Source organism: Vulpes lagopus, chromosome 8 (assembly GCF_018345385.1).
Source record: "Vulpes lagopus strain Blue_001 chromosome 8, ASM1834538v1, whole genome shotgun sequence".
In the NCBI taxonomy this organism is placed as follows: Eukaryota; Metazoa; Chordata; class Mammalia; order Carnivora; family Canidae; genus Vulpes; species Vulpes lagopus.
Window position 1 is genome coordinate 91,477,279 of NC_054831.1, and position 18,176 is coordinate 91,495,454.

Here is an 18,176-nt window from a genome sequence, read left to right on the forward strand (position 1 = left end):
AGCTAGGGTTTATTTTTAATGATTGCTGGTGTTTTAGGTATCTAGTTCAAAACACTCAAAACTTTGTAGGTGCTTTTATTTAATGAAGTGTTTTAAAAATAAAAGTAAATCATAAGTCAAATGTATTCCTTAAGAAATCAAAATCGTATATTTTCTAAAATACAAAACTCATTTTATGGTTAACTAATTGCCATTTAAATTCCTCCTTAAGCTTTCTGCATGGAGCTTGCTTCTCCCTCTGCCTGTGTCTCTGCCTTTCTCTCGCTCTCTCTGAATAAATAAATAAATAAATCTTTAAAAAAAATAAAAATAAAAAATAAATTCCTCCTTAAGAGATGTAGGAGACAGAGACAGAACCAGCAAAGTGGGAGTTAGTTCTTTCCTCTGGGTCTAGGTAACCAGAGCAGAGCAGATGATGGAGAAACTCCAGTAATTCGAGATCCCCCATCTTCATAATAGGAATTATCTAGGAAATTCATAAGAAAGCAAATTTGGGATCTATAATATCTTCAAAACACCAAAATCCTTCTCTCTGTCCTATCAGTGCCAATTAGCAGAATTTTGAGAATTCTCATAAGAAATCAGAGTGTTAATTTTTTTTGTACCACCTCCAGATTGGTGACTGTCATTTAAAAAATTGCCAATTGTCTTGCTATTCTTTTAATGGCTTGTTGGTAGAATGGCACCATATCATGGATTTTACAGAATGGTACTCCTTTAAAGTATTCTAGTCTAGTTGTTTTCATCAGCATCCTTGCATAGAAAAAGATGGCTTTTGTTCCGGAAAATACGTTTGAAGTAGATATATCTGACCTAAGAAGAGTTTATGGGAACATAATATGGATCAGTAATGACTACAGAGTATGAGCTCAGCTTATTTTTGGAAGATACCTCTCTCTATGAAATGCTGCACAGGGAAAAACCAGATAAGGAATGTGGGTAAGAAACATTTGCTTGGTTTACATTTTCATTGTCGTTGTACTGGTAGCATTTTCCAAGGGAATGTTTCCAGTTTGGAACAGAAGTCATGAGAAAATATCACCCTTTTTACTTGAGCACATGCTCACAAAGCTTTTTTAGAGTCCCAATGATCTCAGCAAATTTCCTTCTTGAAAATAACACCAGCGAATTGTTTTCTGACCAGAGAGTGTCAACTAAAATTAGTCAGACTTGGTTTTCTATGTATATATTTTTGCTGCAGTTAGACTCCAGAATTTCAAGCATTGCAGTAAATGATCTTGATTCAGATGTCAAAGAAAGGGAACAAAGACTTCTACCTCATACTTCGGTTTCCCAACTTCCGTGAAAGCAAGATGCTGCCTTAATTTATCTTTTGAGTGAGATTATTACCGCCATTTCTGTTTAGTCTTACTTTCTGGATACAGATACAAAGGGATGATTTGGTTATTAGTGAATTTACGAGAGTGGATTTCCAGAATAGCAAAAGAACTGTAAGTGTGGATATGTGATTTGATGCTAATAATAATTAAATTACTAATTTATTTTAATAAATTCAATGAATCCAAAGAAATTGCCTTACTGGTGGCATCACTATTTCTGACTTACAATTCAATTTTGAAAGGGAATAGAGGAGGCAAGAAATGTTCACAGCTTTTCTTATTTATGTCATAGTACATAGTGAACAACTTTCAATTATTGATTTTTAAAGCGTTGAGATTTATTGCCTTTAAGAATTTGATTTCCCTTTACCCAAATCTTAGAATACAGAGAATGTCACAAATACAAATACAATCCACTTGTTTTTACTGCCAAAATAAAAGGATGAATAATCACAGTCCAAAGAACTACTAGTGGGAAAAATATTCCACAATCTTAAACCAGAGGGCCTGCAGGAGATCATCCATCCATCCATCCATCCATCCATCTAGTCAGCCAGCCAGCCAGCCAACAATTATCATGCACATACGTTGTGCCATGACATTTGTTATTAATGGTTTCATTAATGTTTCATTTTCTGCCCTCAAAGAGCTTACAATCTACTGAAGGGTAGGGAAGATCAAGCATGCAAATAAATAGCTCTATAATTATGACTTTGGTAAATGCTATGAAGGAAATCCACAGGGTGTAGAGGATAATAGTGGAGATATAATTAAGGAAACCTCTCTCTAAAGAGTTATATTTAAAGCTCAAACTTAAAGTATAAGGAGATTGCAACCATTCATATTATAAAAGAGAAGAGTCAGATCACTGGCATTTCATTCCTCCCCCCTCCCCCCAGAGAGATTGGACTTGAGAGTAAGCTGGAGAGGAGGTAGGGGGAAGGGCAGAGGGAAAGACAGAATCTCAAGCAGGCTCCACACCAGGCAGGGAGCTGACACAGGACTCTATCTCAACTCCCTGAGATCATGACCTGAGCTGAAATCAAGAGTTGGACACTTAACCAAATGAGCCACCCAGGCACCCCTGGGCTTTCATTTTAAAACTACATACAGGTTTAAGGAATAGACAGATGCCAAAAATAAAGCTTAGTTTACTCTAGAAAATCATGTGACAGCTAATGTATGTTGCTTAAATATGCTGGGGCACCTAGGTTCTCAGTTGGTTATACATCTGACTCTTAGTTTCAGCTCAGATCATGATCTCAGGTTTATGAGAGAGCCCCACATTGGGCTCTGCACCGAATGTGGAGTCTGCTTGGGATTCTCTCCTTTTTCTTCTGCCCCTCTGCATCCTGTGCTTACGTACTTTCTCTCTCTCTCTCTCTCTCTCTCTCTAAAAAAAAAAAAAGAAAAAAGAAAAAAAAAAAGCTTACATAGAGGATTTGACTTGGACACAGTGGTTAAGACTGTAGGATGCCACTACCATACTGAGGAAAAATGACAAAAATCTGAAAGAAATTTATTTTTGTTTTTTTGCTTGTTTGCTTATGCATGCATCTGGTGACATTTCTAGTGATTCAGACAAAGATTTCATTGACTTGGGCTTAAAATTCACTCATTATGAGCAGACAAGAGATAACCAAGATTAATTTAATACCCATTGTGAGATGCAGTGGCAGGTCAGAGTAACAGATCTCAGATTTCCTGAAAACAATGCTTGACTCACAGCTGCTGTAAATCAAGCAGGATCTACCTGTATCATGACAAGTATTTAAAACAAAGTATAAAGACTTGCAGGTCTTTATACTTTCATGGAAAAAGCATCTTGAATCAGGAAAAACGTCAGAGATTAAAAATTTAGTAGAGACATATTTCATTGACACGGAAAGACAGTCACCTTATATAAAGTAAAAGAACTACAAAACAATACCTAGAGTATGTAAAAAAAATCTAGAAGGAAATTTTCCCAAAATGCTAACAGTAATTATTTCTTGAGGTAGGTTTCTGGGTGATTTCCTTTTTTTTTTTTTTTCCTTTTTATACATTTCTGTATTACCTTTTATTTATTTCTCACAATGATGTATTTTTTAAATGTAAAAAAAAACTTTTAAAAGATAAAATTTAATTGTATCGGTGAATATTGATTTAAAGCAGAATGTCTTTAGTGTGACAGATCTCACTTGTACTGCAAGCTAATTAATTATAAAGGATGCTTCCCAAATGTGGAATGATAGTTCAGATGGCATAAGTTGTTCTTTGGCCAGTGCTGAATTGCCAAATAGACACAAATAGTGTGCCTAGGGCATTAGCAGAGAAAGGAAGACTCCCTCCCCCGCTGCCAAAATAGAATATTTTTGGAGAAAAGTATTAAATTTTTGAAATTTCAGAAAAGTATAAAAGTATTTGTCTAGGGAAAATATTAGTAACTTGCTGAACTGATGTACTTTTTTTTTGCTTTTAAAGATTTATTTATTTATTTATTTATTTATTTATTTATTTATTTTAGACAGAGCAAGTAGGACATGGGAGCAGGGGGAGGGGCAAAGGGTGAAGGAGAAAAGCACAGTGCCCAATGCCCCAATGCATGGCTCGATCTCACCACACTGAAATCATGAGCCGAAACCAAACCATATGCCCGACCAACTGAGCCATCTAGGCACCCCTGATGTATACTTTTTTAAGGATGTAATATCATTTTTAATTTTAAGAACATGTAGGTGAAAAAATGCTTAGAACATAGGCATGGCCAGGTTTTTTTTCAAGGTCCAGGATCTATAGGAATCTTAATTTGGTCCTAAGCACAGAAATAAAAATTGTTTCCTCCTAACCTGGATGTCACTAAACATAAAAACAATACTTAGCCATAAAAAAGGGGCACATCAATCCAACAAACTTCTGATTTTTCCCAGACAAATGCTTCTATGCTTTTCTAAGATATCAAGAATCTCAGGTTTTCTCCAAAATAAATTTTGTGTGCACCATTATTTGTGGAAGGAGGCTGATACCCTAAGCATACATTTAGTCTACTTAGCAATTCGATATGATCAAAGAGCAAATAATGACACCCAAAATATTCAAATAAAATTTCAAATAAAATGAGTCACATTCAATGCAGATTTACTGTATTTGATATTTAAAATTAATTTTATTTTAAAATTTTAATTAGCAAGATAATATATTAAATGTTCTGACACAGTAGATTTGGGCTTGAGGAATTTGGAATCCAGGCCCAATTAGACCATTTACCAAACCCAAACTCGGACAAGCCTAACTTCTCTGAGCCTGTTTCCACTTATGATAACACAATTTTACTGGCACGGGAGAATTTGGGGGAACATTAGATGAAAACTAGAGAATGTAAAATGACTTTGAGAACAAAAGATTATATTAATAATGTAAGGTGTAGTGATGGCAATTATTACAACTGTATTTTCACATCTGTATATCTTATATATCCCAAGGAAATTCTACATTGCTACAATATGCCAATTGTTCTAGTCATATAAGAGCTCTCTACAAACAGTTTGATTATATGATTTATTCCTCTTGTGTAAAAACATTTTTAATTGATAGAATAATACTTGGGATATACAAATAGGAAGAGTTGCAACTGACCTCTCAAGTAACAGCCAAGTATAAATCTGGTTCATTTATTTCAGAAAAAAACAGATTGTTGAGTTATGTTGAAACGTCCATGATAAATTCAGTTCCCTTTTAGGCTGCAATCATGGAAAACAAAGCATTAATCCTTTAATAAACCTATCAGAAATATAGAAAATGGTTTTGACTTTTCAGATATTTTCTAAGTCATCCTGATGGAGACTAGAAGCATGTACATAAAATTGATATATGTTGAAGAAACAAGGAATATCCTACCACAAAGTGAGGAATTAATGGTTTTACTCCAATTAAAACAAGTTTTACTAAAGTTTAAATGCCTGTCAAAATATTTACTATTCCAACAAGAGTGGCATTTTCAAGACAGTGTTTGAGAAACAGAGAATTAAATTTGAATACTGCTAAACAGCACATTTAAACAATAACTTGCAAGTATCTCTCACATACTTTGTTCTTTCTGACATCCCTTGATGACCCTTGAATTATTTTGTATCCGTACCCCACTCAACCCCATTTTAGTTTTCAAAAGTAGCCATACGAAAGAGAAAAATTTTAATATGGCTGTTAGGTAGTACATTCCACAAAGTTGCTGAGAAAGGACTCTTATGAAGAGGCCAATATTCAGTTCCCTGCATCCTGACAGGATGACACATAATATTTTCCAAGCAGATGGTCAATTGACTTCTTTAAAAATATCCAAATTCTGTAATTTACAAGCCCAAAGACTCCAAAATGGAGTCTTACTATTACAAATCTAGAAGTACCAGATATTAAACAGCTAAAGCACACTATAAAATGGACACTCTGCTCTAGAAAAAGCTAGAGAACTTCTTGAGAGAGAATCTAGCCTACGCCATCCCAAATAAATGCATGTCTAAGTCATACTTTCAGAGGTTTTGATGAAAGAAAGTGCTACCTTATCTGTTGTCCAGTGGACAATTCAACTTTGCTATCAGCAAGTTCTACATTCTGTATTTCTAATCTTCATTTTTCCTAATGAAGTTGAAGCACATTGACTGACTGTATTTTAGGTTCCAAACAACTCCCAAATCTTCTAAAGCAAATGACTGTCATGTCTCAATTTTCTCTTCTCCAAATGAAATAATCCTAGTTTACTTATCTTTTGTTTGAGAGCACATCTTGTAGTCCTTTAAACACACTTCACTTTTGTGTGGCTCTCAGCAAAGGCCATATAACTGTCTCAAGCTGTGGGATCAAAAACTATGTCTGTGATTCCCATCAGGGTCTGACCACACAAATAAAACAGGCTACTATTGATAGTCAGTTCTGTGCCCATGGCCTATGGTCACTGGCCTCTGCCTAAACTGTACCAACTTCACCTATAAAACCACAGCCTAATGAAAATTCAACACAAAGGAAATAAAACAAAGCCCCAAGATAGCTGTTTTCATTGCATGAAACAGGGTCAACTAAATGTGTCTTACATTTTTTAAAGCTAGTAAGCTTTTAAGATATATCTAAAATTTTAATTTTTGGAAGTCAAAAGTTATCATTAAAAGATTAGAATGCAGTGTGTTACAAAAATTTTATATGACATATAAGCCAAGTACTTCTTTCCTTGCTCTACTTTATTTAGTTATAATTGGGCACACAATACCATGACTTTACAGAGTTGTGGATCTATATAATATACAACATGCCATAAGCATACTAAATCCATTCTTCCCATTAAGTCTTCCTATATAGAAACCAAATGGAACATTTACTCTCTGAGAAATTAAACTATAAACTTCATTCAAATACCTGGAAAAATTTTAAATGAAGAAGGAGCAGTATAAAATAAAATGCAAGATTAACATAAAAAATAATGTTACTTTACATTATAAAAAATGTCAGCACTGACAATGATACTGTTTGGGAAGAGACTGATGGATAAAACTAGTCCATATGATGAATGTAATACACTTTTACCTGCAAGGATTTTTCTGGCTTTAATTCAGTGAAATCCAATCCCCTGCATTATTAATGGAGCCCTGTATCCTACTCATCTCAGGCATCTTCAGTGTCCTGAGCTGCCATAAAGCCTTGACATAATAAAAGGTCAAGCAGAGCCTAGTAAGCATTTGTAAACTATAACAGCCCCCCATTTCGGGCAACCTGCTTTACATTCTCTTGCTAAGCTTTCCTCTCTCTTCTTTCATTTCATTGTATAAGCAGACTAATTTGGAAATGGCTAGGGCACTTGGGAACACCTAGATTTCCAAAACAATCCCACTTTCCTACTTAACCACCTAAAGAAGTGACCCATAATACAACATTTGAGAGAACTGTAAAATGGTGCCTGGATAGTGAAGGAATGAAGACCAAAGAGCAAGCAGCACTATCAAATAAAATGAATGCATTTCACCTTCCAGCTCGTCTGTGCTTCCTGGGACACAAGACACAAACATGAAAAGGATGGAGTAGAATTTCGAGAAAACTGATTTGTTTCAACATTCACTTAGCAAGATGCTGGACACAAAATAATACCTCAAGCCACCTCCCTTTCCCATCATTGTAAATTCAGAGCTCTCAAGTCACCCCCCACAAAACCAATTAAAAATAAAGAAAAGAGGCAGGCTATGAATTCGCATCTAGGGCTAAGATACAGACTAAATGATAGGCATCTGTCCTAATTGGTCACAATGAAACTAAGGGACAATAACAAGAATAAATCTCACATTAATCCAAATGAAGCCAATGAATAATACAAACCAGAAGCACAGTTTCAAAAATATGCAATTACCTCCAAGTGTGCAAGGGCATTTATAACCCATAAATATGATTGCAGAGCACAGTATGCATATAAATATGTTTCATTAATGCACTACTTATGCTAGGAAACATGTGTATGCATGATACGCATAACCATAGGATATACATTTGTATGTTCATAATCACATCTACCCACTAAAAATCAAACTCTATCCAGCAAATGGTTTCTCAACAAGAGTACATTAGAATATGAAATAGAATGCTAAATTCTGGGGCTACTTTTTCTTAGCGATGAAGGAAATAAGCAAAATCACCTTATAATTAGGCCGGGAAGCTTAGGAGGCACCAATCGGGTTTTAGGAAGGCCCGACCCTGTATGTGAGAGCTGCAAATTAAATGAATCCTTTCAATAACACCCATGTCTTGTTAGCTCTTCTTCCACCCCCTGATTCTGCTGCTAAGCTGGGAAGGAAAGGAACCAAGTGGCTCAGTCTGCAATCTGAGCCCGTTCAAGATAAAATCAGAACACCATTTTTTTTTTTTTTAAACACAGCGGATGCTTTCTTACTTCCCTCTTCCCGGCGCCCTTCCTCTCTCCATCCCCAGCTCTGTCTGCACATCTCCCTCTCCTACTCCGACGGAGTCATTGTTCAAGTGCCGGCCACAAATGTACCCACAGGTCCTTGACCCGGCGGCTAAACCCAGAAGACAGCCCCATCGTCTCCTGCTTACCATGCTGAGACTCGGAGAAGCTGTCGAAAGGAGGGAAAGATGCAAACTGAATCCATTTTCCTTGCGACCGAGTCGGATGCAGCCTCCGAACCCAACATCAGCAGCCGCTGCTGGGATTTTGTTCCCTCGCTCTCCGGCTGGCGACGGTGCGGAGAGGAACCACCCTTCCAGCCCCGCTAGGGCACCAGCAGCCGAGGCGGCGGCGGCAGCGGCATCGGCACTTCGCCTCCTCCCGCGCCGAGGATGGGGTGAGCTCAGAGGCAGCCAGGAACTTGCAGCAGACACCTCCTCTGGCTCCGCCTCTCCTGCCCCCTCCCCCAGACCCCACCCCTGCTGCGGTAGAGGCGGCCTGTGCAGGCAGCTGCTGGTTGTCATGGCAACGACCAATGGCGAGCCACCAGCCTAAGGGGGAGGGGAGACGGGAGAAATGAACTGCAGGGGCTGGAGGGGAGGGGGGTGGTGCTGCTGCCCTCTGGGATGCTCTTGGTCTCTCCTACCTGGACTCTGGGTCTTTAAAAATGGGGCAAGGGTGTACAGGCACAGGAAGAGAATAACTTAAATGTAATCGAAATCAAGGCTGAAACATACATCATAACTATGTTCTGCACTTTCCATGGTTTTCCAACAAAATGTATTGAAATTTGCTATAAGAAAAAATAATAACAAATGGAGAAAATCATATCGTGTAATCGGAGATTATGATTACCCCAAATGTTTGTCCTTAATAGTATCTTTCACTCAATGTCACTCAAGGTTGTTAAAAAGCAAAGTTGAGTGGCCGGACTTTGCAATAAGATGCAAGTCTGATTCCTTAGCACTACTTTCTGCTTGTTCTTCCCAAGTGAGTCACTTGGTCTCACTGTTTTTCCAGTTCTCTTTCAGAATGGGGCTTGGAGGTATTTGGCACTCCCCTGTTAAAAAGGATTTTGGAACAGAGGGAACAGAGATTTCTTGAGCAACCACACCGTTCTCAGGAACACCAACCAGTTGGTGGACAGTTCTAAAGCTTTATATAACGTCAAACTACTGGAGTAGGAAATGTTCCTGCAGAGAATTCTGTACCATTATCATGGATGCCATTTTCATGGATGTTCTTTTGGAGTTCCCAAGCCAGCTGATAGTCAGGGTGGTGGGTAGAAAAAAAGGAAGTGAAAATCAGCAATGTTCTGAGTTCTTTGTGAGTTCTGTTTCTAACTATAAATTATAGATGATACTAGTATTTATCTCGTGCGGCAGTTGTAAAGATTAAATGAAATAATGCACTAATAGCACTTGGAATGTAGTGAGAATGCAAATGTTTACTAATAGTAGTAGTAGCAGTAGTACATTTATAGCTGCCTCTTAATCCAAGGGATCAAGGGAATAGCATGGCAAGTTCACACAAGGCAAAAAATTAAGGTGAGAAAACAATACATGGTGATGTACTGGTGATGTTTTTTCATCAAAAGCAATATGATGGTGATGATGATGATGGCAAAGACAGAAAGAGCCTGAAAGAATAAAAGTTCTCTAAAATGTAACAGTCAAGGATATTCTAAGTCTTAAAGGAGTTAGATAAATCTCCCAAACTCGCACAGCTAATTAACAATAGGGCCAACAATGAAATCTCTGACCCTTCTAATACTAACATTTGCTTCCCCCTAACCAGTAGTTTTTTGCCACCCCTATATGGATGCAGGTACCCTTTGTTCTTAACCCATAGGGTCATTTATTTATAAATTCAAATAGGATTAGTGTAAGTTTCAGAGTCAGACAGCCTGGGATCCATTTCTGGTGCCAGTACTTACTATAGATATGACTTGACACACAATAATTAACTTCCCTGAACCTATCATTTTGGCAATTATCATAGCAAATGACTATCCTGGGGTCATTGTGAGAACTGAATGGAATGATGTATGTAGAGCATTAATAATGTCTAGCACAAAGTAACTGTTCAATAAATGTTAGTTATGATTACCTGGTCTTAAGTAATTAATATTAAAATGTAAGATTTTTTTCCCTAGATGGAGTCCCTCTTGATGCCAGTACCCTATTCTAACAAAACTAACTTGAAGATGATTAGCTGGTTAAGGAAAGGGCTACACCTCATCCTCATTACCAAACTTGGCCTTATCTCTTGGTCTTCACTCTGTGCGGCTGGTGGCTCCTGCCTCCCACTAGAGACTGAGCAACCACGTAGTCTGCACATACTTCCACACCAGCATCATGGAAGTGGACTTGTGTAACAGAAAGGAATGGGTTGTCTTGCTCTTTTTTTGTATTCTTCTCTGTATCTCACCTTCTGCTGTCTCCACAAAGCTGGTCATGTAAGTAAGCAGAAAGAAAAGCTATGGGTTGTAGAAGCTCAGACATGTTTGGGTAACAGAATCCTCCCCATTGGCCTCATGAGGGGGCATCTCATCTTTCAAGCCTTTCTGACTTGGTTGGGGTGGGTGATTACAGTTTTCTCTCCTCCTATCAACATAGGTAGAATCAACTAGGGGAGAAAAAAGTGTTTTGGTGCTCCCTCTTCGAACAATTTAGTCGTTCAAATGCTCTCCCACCTTTTGCCATTATCCATGCAGCATTATTATCATTATTTAATAACAGCTTTCTTTAATAATCACTTTTAATTATTTTCTATTTATTTTATCTACTTTTTAATTTATCTTAAAATGGAATTTGTCTAGGGACACCTGGGTGGCTCAGTAGTTAAACATCTACATTTGGCTCAGGGCATGATCCCGGGGTCCTGGGACCGAGTCCCACATAAGGCTCACTGCAGGGCCTGCTTCTCCCTCTACTGATGTCCCTGCCTCTCTCTGTGTTTCTCATGAATAAATAAATAAAATCTTAAAAAAAAAATGAAATTTGTCTCTGGCTTAAGTAGAATATATATAAAAACAAGCATGGTAAACAGAGCGTCCTCAGAGAAAGGAACTTAAAGCAAAGTCATATATTTTGAGGGGCTAACACAGACACTAGCTTTATTTGTAATAATTTTTTGTAATTTTAAAATTTCAATCCTTCTCTCTATTGCCATCTCCTCTCTAATCATGCTCTATTTTCCCATGGTATTTGTCATCTTCTAATATACTATATTATTTACTTGTGCTTCTATAATTTTTGTTATCTGTTTCTCTCCATTAGAATGTAAGCTACGAAAGGGCAGGGATTTTTGTTTGCTTGTCTGTTTGTGAACAGTCCCTGAACTATTTTAGGTGCTCCATAAATATCTGTTGAATGAATAAACCAGGAAATAAATAAAATATCAACAACTTCTGCATTGAATCATGGCTCTATAGGCTACTTTATAATATTATCTGTCCAGTTATATATTTTTTCTCAAAATTAAAAACTAAAATAATCACACAAATTATCTTATTAACATAATAGCTGATACATATTTTAAATATAGTTATGAAAATGGAAATGTTTGCTCATGCATATTCAAAATTATCTAGCATACTGCTAGTAGTATGCATGGTCTTGTTTGAGAAATACCGATTCTGTTCTAAGAATGTCTTCTTCAGTAGTACTAACAGGGGGCAGACTGTCTACCTCCTCTGGGACCTTTCCAATTTTGACTTCTGGATGCTATGAGATGTCTGAAAAAGTACAGGGTGTGGGTCTTGGCTCCAAAAGCGGCATTAAATTTGCAGGAGAAGCCACAGCATAATGGGAGGAAGCTGCAAAGTATAGGCTCTGAAGACAGACTTTTTGGATTGAGTTCATGCTTCACCATTTGTTTTCTTAGTGACCTTGGGCAAGTTGCTTAATTTCTGTGTGCCTTAGTTTCTTCATTGTATGACATGATAGCAGTATCGATTTCATTAGTTTGTTTTAAAGATCAAAGTTATTGTTGCAAAAAACTAACAAGTACCTGGTTTGTAATAAGCAGTAGATAATATTTAGTTCATATCACTGTAAGTATCATTTTTAAAAACCATGGTTATACATAGCATATTTTTTCTGGATGTTTCCAAAACACTCAGATCACTCAGGGGTATTCTAAAAACTTGTTAAGACTGCAGCTTTCAGCAGACCATGAGGATTTCTGGAGATGTTTATCTCAGAGATAGTCCAATATCTTGATTTCCTCCAAAAAAGGGTCAAAAAGGGAAGAAGTGATAGTCAGAAGTGAATGTTTATTCTTTGTCTACTCTGTAAGAGGTTATTAATATATTACTTACTTACAGAGAACATTCCATGTAAGCTGTCAGAATCTTTCCGAGTTCATTAAGAGGAAAGCATCATTCGGACTTCACTGCATATCCTTTATCAACACTATCAATAATGGGGCCTTCGGCTGGCTCATTTGGTAGAGTATGTGACTTTTGATCTCGGGGCTGTAAATTCCAGCCTCACAAGGGGTGTAGAGATTACTTAAAAGAAAGTAAAATCTTTAAAAAAAAAAATACTACCAGTAAGCAAAATATTGGAACTCTCCCATGAACTCCATACTCCTACAGTGAACCATTTTGAGAAGGACTACATGCATAGTAGGTGGACACATTGGCCCTAGCTCACCTTGTTTTTTCTAGCAATGCCTTCCCTGCCCCAATTCTTCAACCTTGATGATTTATCCATCACCTCCTTTGAGGAGTCTTCAAGGGTTACCAGAATTAGCATTAGAAGTGTTGTTCCTATTGTCCCCTGTCACATCTTTATTGCTGCCCTCATGATGTTAAATGGCAAATAGTTTTTTCTGTGTCTTTCTTTCCTATTTGACTATAAGCACTTTGAGGTCAGGAATATACTATTCATTCATTTATTTATTGCTATACTAATCTAACAAATATTTACTGCTAGCTGCTACTGAGTGCTGTTCTAGGTGCTAGGGATACAGCTATGAATAAGAAAACATGAAAACTCTCTTCATGGAGTTTATAATCTAAAAGGAAAGACAAGACTACATAATTAAACATAATTAAATTATTTTGAGGGCTACAACAGAGAACCATTGGAAGCTCTAATAGCACATAAAGGGAGGATATAACTGAGTTTAGGAGCCCAAGGGAGATATTACTGGAGGGATTACAGGGTAGGGTAGGGGCAGTTGGTTTCTGACAAAGGGAAGGATATGTACAGGTGCTGAGATATGCAGGAATATGCATGTTACTCATATTTTACTTAGGGCTGGTACCTAGCACCATATATATATATGCATATTATGTGCACTTACATGTTTATTGAAAGAATTTGCTTCCTTCCCCTCAACCCCTCACACACATAAGCACACAATTTCTTTCTTCCATGTTTTTTTTTTTCTGTTAATTTATTTGAGGAGTTAGAGTTTGTCAATAGGTAAGGAGCTGACAGACTGTGTGGGATTGGAAGGAATGAAGGGAGGCTGAAAGATTAACTGTTCTTACAGTAGGAAAAGAGGAGGAAAAGAGGTATAATGCTAACACTGACCACTGTTCCATTACAGATTTATTAAGTAAGATTTACATGATAATATAAACTTTTGCTCTGATATAAAAATGTGAAACACTTTTTCCCTTTCAGGTCTAGGGCAGTTGTATATTACCCACTGGCAGACAGCACATGGGCTTAGGTTACCAGCAAGTCAGGGACATCAAAGAAATGAGAAAATTTCCTTTCAGTGAGCTTTTCCAAAATTTTGCAACCAGAAAATCTATAAATGAGCTGGTTTGATTTCAGAATATATACAAGTTTCATTTTAATTTTAGTATAGGTTTTACTTTTAGTTGTCTATGGGAGGTACCATGATTTTCATAATTCTTACAGTGCCTCGTAACTCAAACATCTTATTACATATAGCACTAAGAGTAGAGAACATGAGCCATGTAATACAAAAAGCACGTGCATCCCAGAGTGAACTGTCACTATGGAGTTTAGAGGCTAATGGGGAGATCAGAGAACAAGAAAACAAACCACTAAAATATAGCAAATTTTCATGTGGTACCTGGGTGACTCAGGTGGTTAAGCATCCAACTCTTGATTTTGGCTCAGGTCATAATTTCATGGTCCTGGAATCAAGTCCCACCCAAGGTTCCTCCCTCAGTATGGTATCTGCTTGAGAGTCTCTTTCCCTCTGCCTCTGCCCTTTCCCTTCTCATGAGCACTCTCAAAATAAATAAATAAAATCTTTTTTAAAAGATGGCAAAATTTCACAAGTGCTCTGAAGCAATGAACCAGAAAGGAAGATAAGTAATAGGGGTAGGGAGAATGGGAATGACTCACTATGGAGGCGGCATTTAAACTGAGAAATGAAGTATGGATTATGGCAGTCATGTAGGAGCTGAGAAAAGAGAGGTTTACATGGAAGGATGAGCCCTGAGGACACAGAAAGCCAGGAATAAGAAATAATTTTGAAGGTCAGTAGAGCTGGAAATGGTGAGCATGGTGGAAAGCGGCAAGAAGAGAAGTTGGGAAGATGGGCAGGAGCCAAATTATGCAGCACCTTGCAACCCACTGTCAGGTAATTGGGGGTTTTGTTGGAAACCTAGTGAAGACCCATTGAAGAGTTTAAATTTGGTTTAAAGTATTATGGGGAAGGTATTGGTAGTGAGCAAAAGTGGATGCCATTAGGGTGCTATGGACATCGAGGCTTGAGGTGATATTGGTTAAATGAGGTGGTAGTAGTGGATATAGAAAGAACTGGACTATTTTGAATGAATACATTTTAAAGGTGGCACTGTGAGGACTTGCTGGTGGATTGGATGCTGGGGCTGAAGGAGAGGGAGACACCAAGATCATTTCTAAGCAGATAGCCAACTCTTCCATTTCTAAGGTCACACTGGTCCCTTCTATAGGGAGGAAAGACTGCCAGGCTCTGGCTCTGGGAAAGGGTGGGGAAACCTGAAGGGGTTCTAAGTATCTCACTCTCAGAGGCCTTTTTTCCCTCCCTCCCCAGGCACAGCACGCTGGAGAATTAGGCATTAACGACCACCTGGTGTGCTGGATAAGTCACCAATGAGCTTACGGCAATGAAGCAATTTGGCTGAGTAGGGTAGATGAGGCCTGGAAGAATGTCATAATTATGACTCAGATCATCCTCCAAATCTAGAGTAGAGTGCCATCAAGAAGTGGCCTTCCTGGGCAGCCCCGGTGGCCCAGCGGTTTAGTGTGGCCTTCAACCCAGGGCATGATCCTGGAGACCTGGGATTGAGTCCCAAGTCGGGCTCCCCTGCATGGAGCCTGCTTATCCCTGCGCCTGTGTCTCTGCCTCTCTCTCTCTCTCTGTGTCTGTCATGAATGAATAAATAAAATCTTAAAAAAAGAAAAAAAAGAAATGGCCTTCCTTTACTCTGAGCCTCCTGAACATCTAAACCATATTCTCAACCACAATGAATTTGGCTTCTTACTGGGTTATAGTCCAACACTGAGGTCCTGTAACCATATCATCCCTCAGCCTCAATGTCCTCCTCTATGAGGCCAGGGTAGAAATTGCCTTTGCCTACCAAATAGAGATCTAAATGAATTATGTTTATAAAAAGCTTAGCACACGCCTGTATGTAGACAGGTCTCTGTGAGCTTTAGCTCTTCTGATATACCCACCCCCCACATCTGAAACTTTCTTATGAAACCCAAACATTTCCTTACACATCCCAATTTTTTTTAAGTTTTTATTCATTTATTCATGAGATACAGAGAGAGAGAGAGAGAGAGGCAGAGACACAGGCAGAGGGAGAAGCAGGCTCCACACAGGGAGCCCGACGTGGGACTCAATCCTGGGTCTCCAGGATCAGGCCCTGGGCTGAAGGCAGCGCTAAACCGCTGAGCCACCCAGGCTGCCCACTTCCCAAATTTTAAAAAATGTTTCCTCCCACCTCACCCACCAAATTTTCTTTTAGATAACCTCAAACAGCTGAGTACTTATTTTTGTCTGACAGGTATGCCAGGTGCAGAGGGACTGAAAGGGGAAAAGGGTTTTCTCTAAGTGGAACTTACAGACTGGCTGCCTGGTCTGTCTCATATTTATGAGTCAAATTTCTTTAAATATTTACATCCTGTATTTACATTTTATTACTATTCGATTTTTTTTCTTACAGTTGATCTGAAGTGTGAAATTGGGAGCTGGAGCTTGCTAACACTATCATGTTAAGAAAATGTACAGTGAAGGAATTTGAGTTCTGTGGGTTCCCCCCACTCCCACACCAAGGACAACAAAACCTTGTGAGGAAATCTTCAAGATGTCTGTGTCTGCCCACTGCCTCCTCCTGGCACTCTTGCTTACCATGTCCCTAGCTCTAGCCTCTGGTACAAGCTAAGGGGCCTTTCAAAGCTGAGGAACCAGGGACTCCCATTGTGGACCATGTGGGCTTGATTCTAGAATGGGAATGATGGAGGAAAGATTTGGCTAAACCCAGAGAGAGAGAGAGCTCAATTTTGAGAAAGAAACTTTCTTCCTTTTAACTCTTCTAAGCCTCTTTTCTTTTATCTTAATTCCAAATTCCTTCACTTTCCTCAGCATCTGTTTCTCCTTATAATAAATTTCTGTCTTTAACAAAACCCCAAATCATCTCTCGAATAAATCTATAAGTCTCTTAATTCTTTTGAAGTCTAGCTTTCAAAAATGATAAAATCAGGATCCTCAGGCAATTGCAAAATGTACAAATCAATGATTTTACTTTAATTAATTAATCAAAGGATCTATGAGATGCTACAAATGCCCAAAGAGCATTTAAAAAGCCTGATTTTTACAGGTAAAATAGAAATGAGAGGACAAGAGTGGCTTTACTTATGCAGTCTCATATGAGCTTCAAGCCTTGGGATAACAAATTTATGCACAGGATTAATCTTTATGACCCTGAATAAACTATGCTTCTGGTTGATCTTTTGTAGGTCATACTAGCCAGCCCTTGTAACACCTGAATCAACAGATGAAATGAATATTAATCTCTTCTCTTGTCCCTGGGAGAGACCTCATACAGGATGTTAAGGGCACAGTGGTCTGATACTGAAGTCAAAGAAATAGAATTTCATACCCTTTCCTCTAACCTTTCTAGGTCTTGCCAGATTATTTTTTAACCTCATTTTCTGGATCACAACAAGCCAAGGACAACAAAACCTTTTAAGGAAATCTTTGAGATGTCTTGTGTCTGCCCACTGCCTCCTCCTGGCAAAGTTAAATTTGGGGGTTCTCATTTTATGCAATGTCTTCATCTTTCACAAAATCCTCCCATTTTACAACTATATTTATGGCAGAGAGATAAACAACTAAAAGTATATGATAAGAAAGGAGAAGGTGTGAAGACAATGTTTCCAGATGAAATGTGGCCCTGGGCCTTACATCAGTCTGGACCTCATCGCATTGGGAGTGGATTAGGGTTGGGGGTGGTGGTGTCAGCTCTTCTGTATTTTGTGTAGAAACTGAAAGAATCATCCTCCTTTTTGCTTCCACACACTGGGGCCCAAGTAGTCTTGCTTTGCCAACTCTTCTAAAAGAAGTCAGAGAAAATTGCTCTAACCTCACTGAAAGAACTTTACATGGAGAGAAAAGAGCTTTCTCCTTTTCTAAAAGAGCATAAAGCAGAAGTGTGAGTGAACTCTCCCTACTTTGAAAGGGACTGCTAAGCATGTCTGCCTGATAAGGAGGGAGGGCATCGGTGGACAGGATGAAGTGGTCCACCACTGCACCAAGGAGGAGATTTGGACTTGTGCAGAGTGGTGGAAGCACAGTGCACCACATGTTAGAAGCATCCAGAAACAGCAGAGTCTGTATGTTTAATGACACCGATGAAGACCTGGTTGTGAGCAGCCAAGACCAGAGGTTGCTGTGCTGATTCTTGAGCTCACATAATAATCTTCTTGATGACT

At 38.4% G+C, this 18,176-nt stretch overlaps 1 protein-coding gene across 7 annotated transcripts in view; it reads right to left on the minus strand.

The window, feature by feature from the left end:
• The window catches only part of JAKMIP2 (janus kinase and microtubule interacting protein 2), a 176,400-nt gene extending 167,747 nt beyond the window's left edge, over positions 1-8,653 (minus strand). For all 7 annotated transcript variants that reach the window (XR_005989628.1, XM_041768252.1, XM_041768253.1 and 4 more), the window contains exon 1: positions 8,406-8,653. The gene's annotated coding sequence lies outside the window, so the exon portion shown is untranslated. The remainder of the gene's footprint in view (positions 1-8,405) is intronic.
• Positions 8,654-18,176: the final 9,523 nt, after the last annotated feature.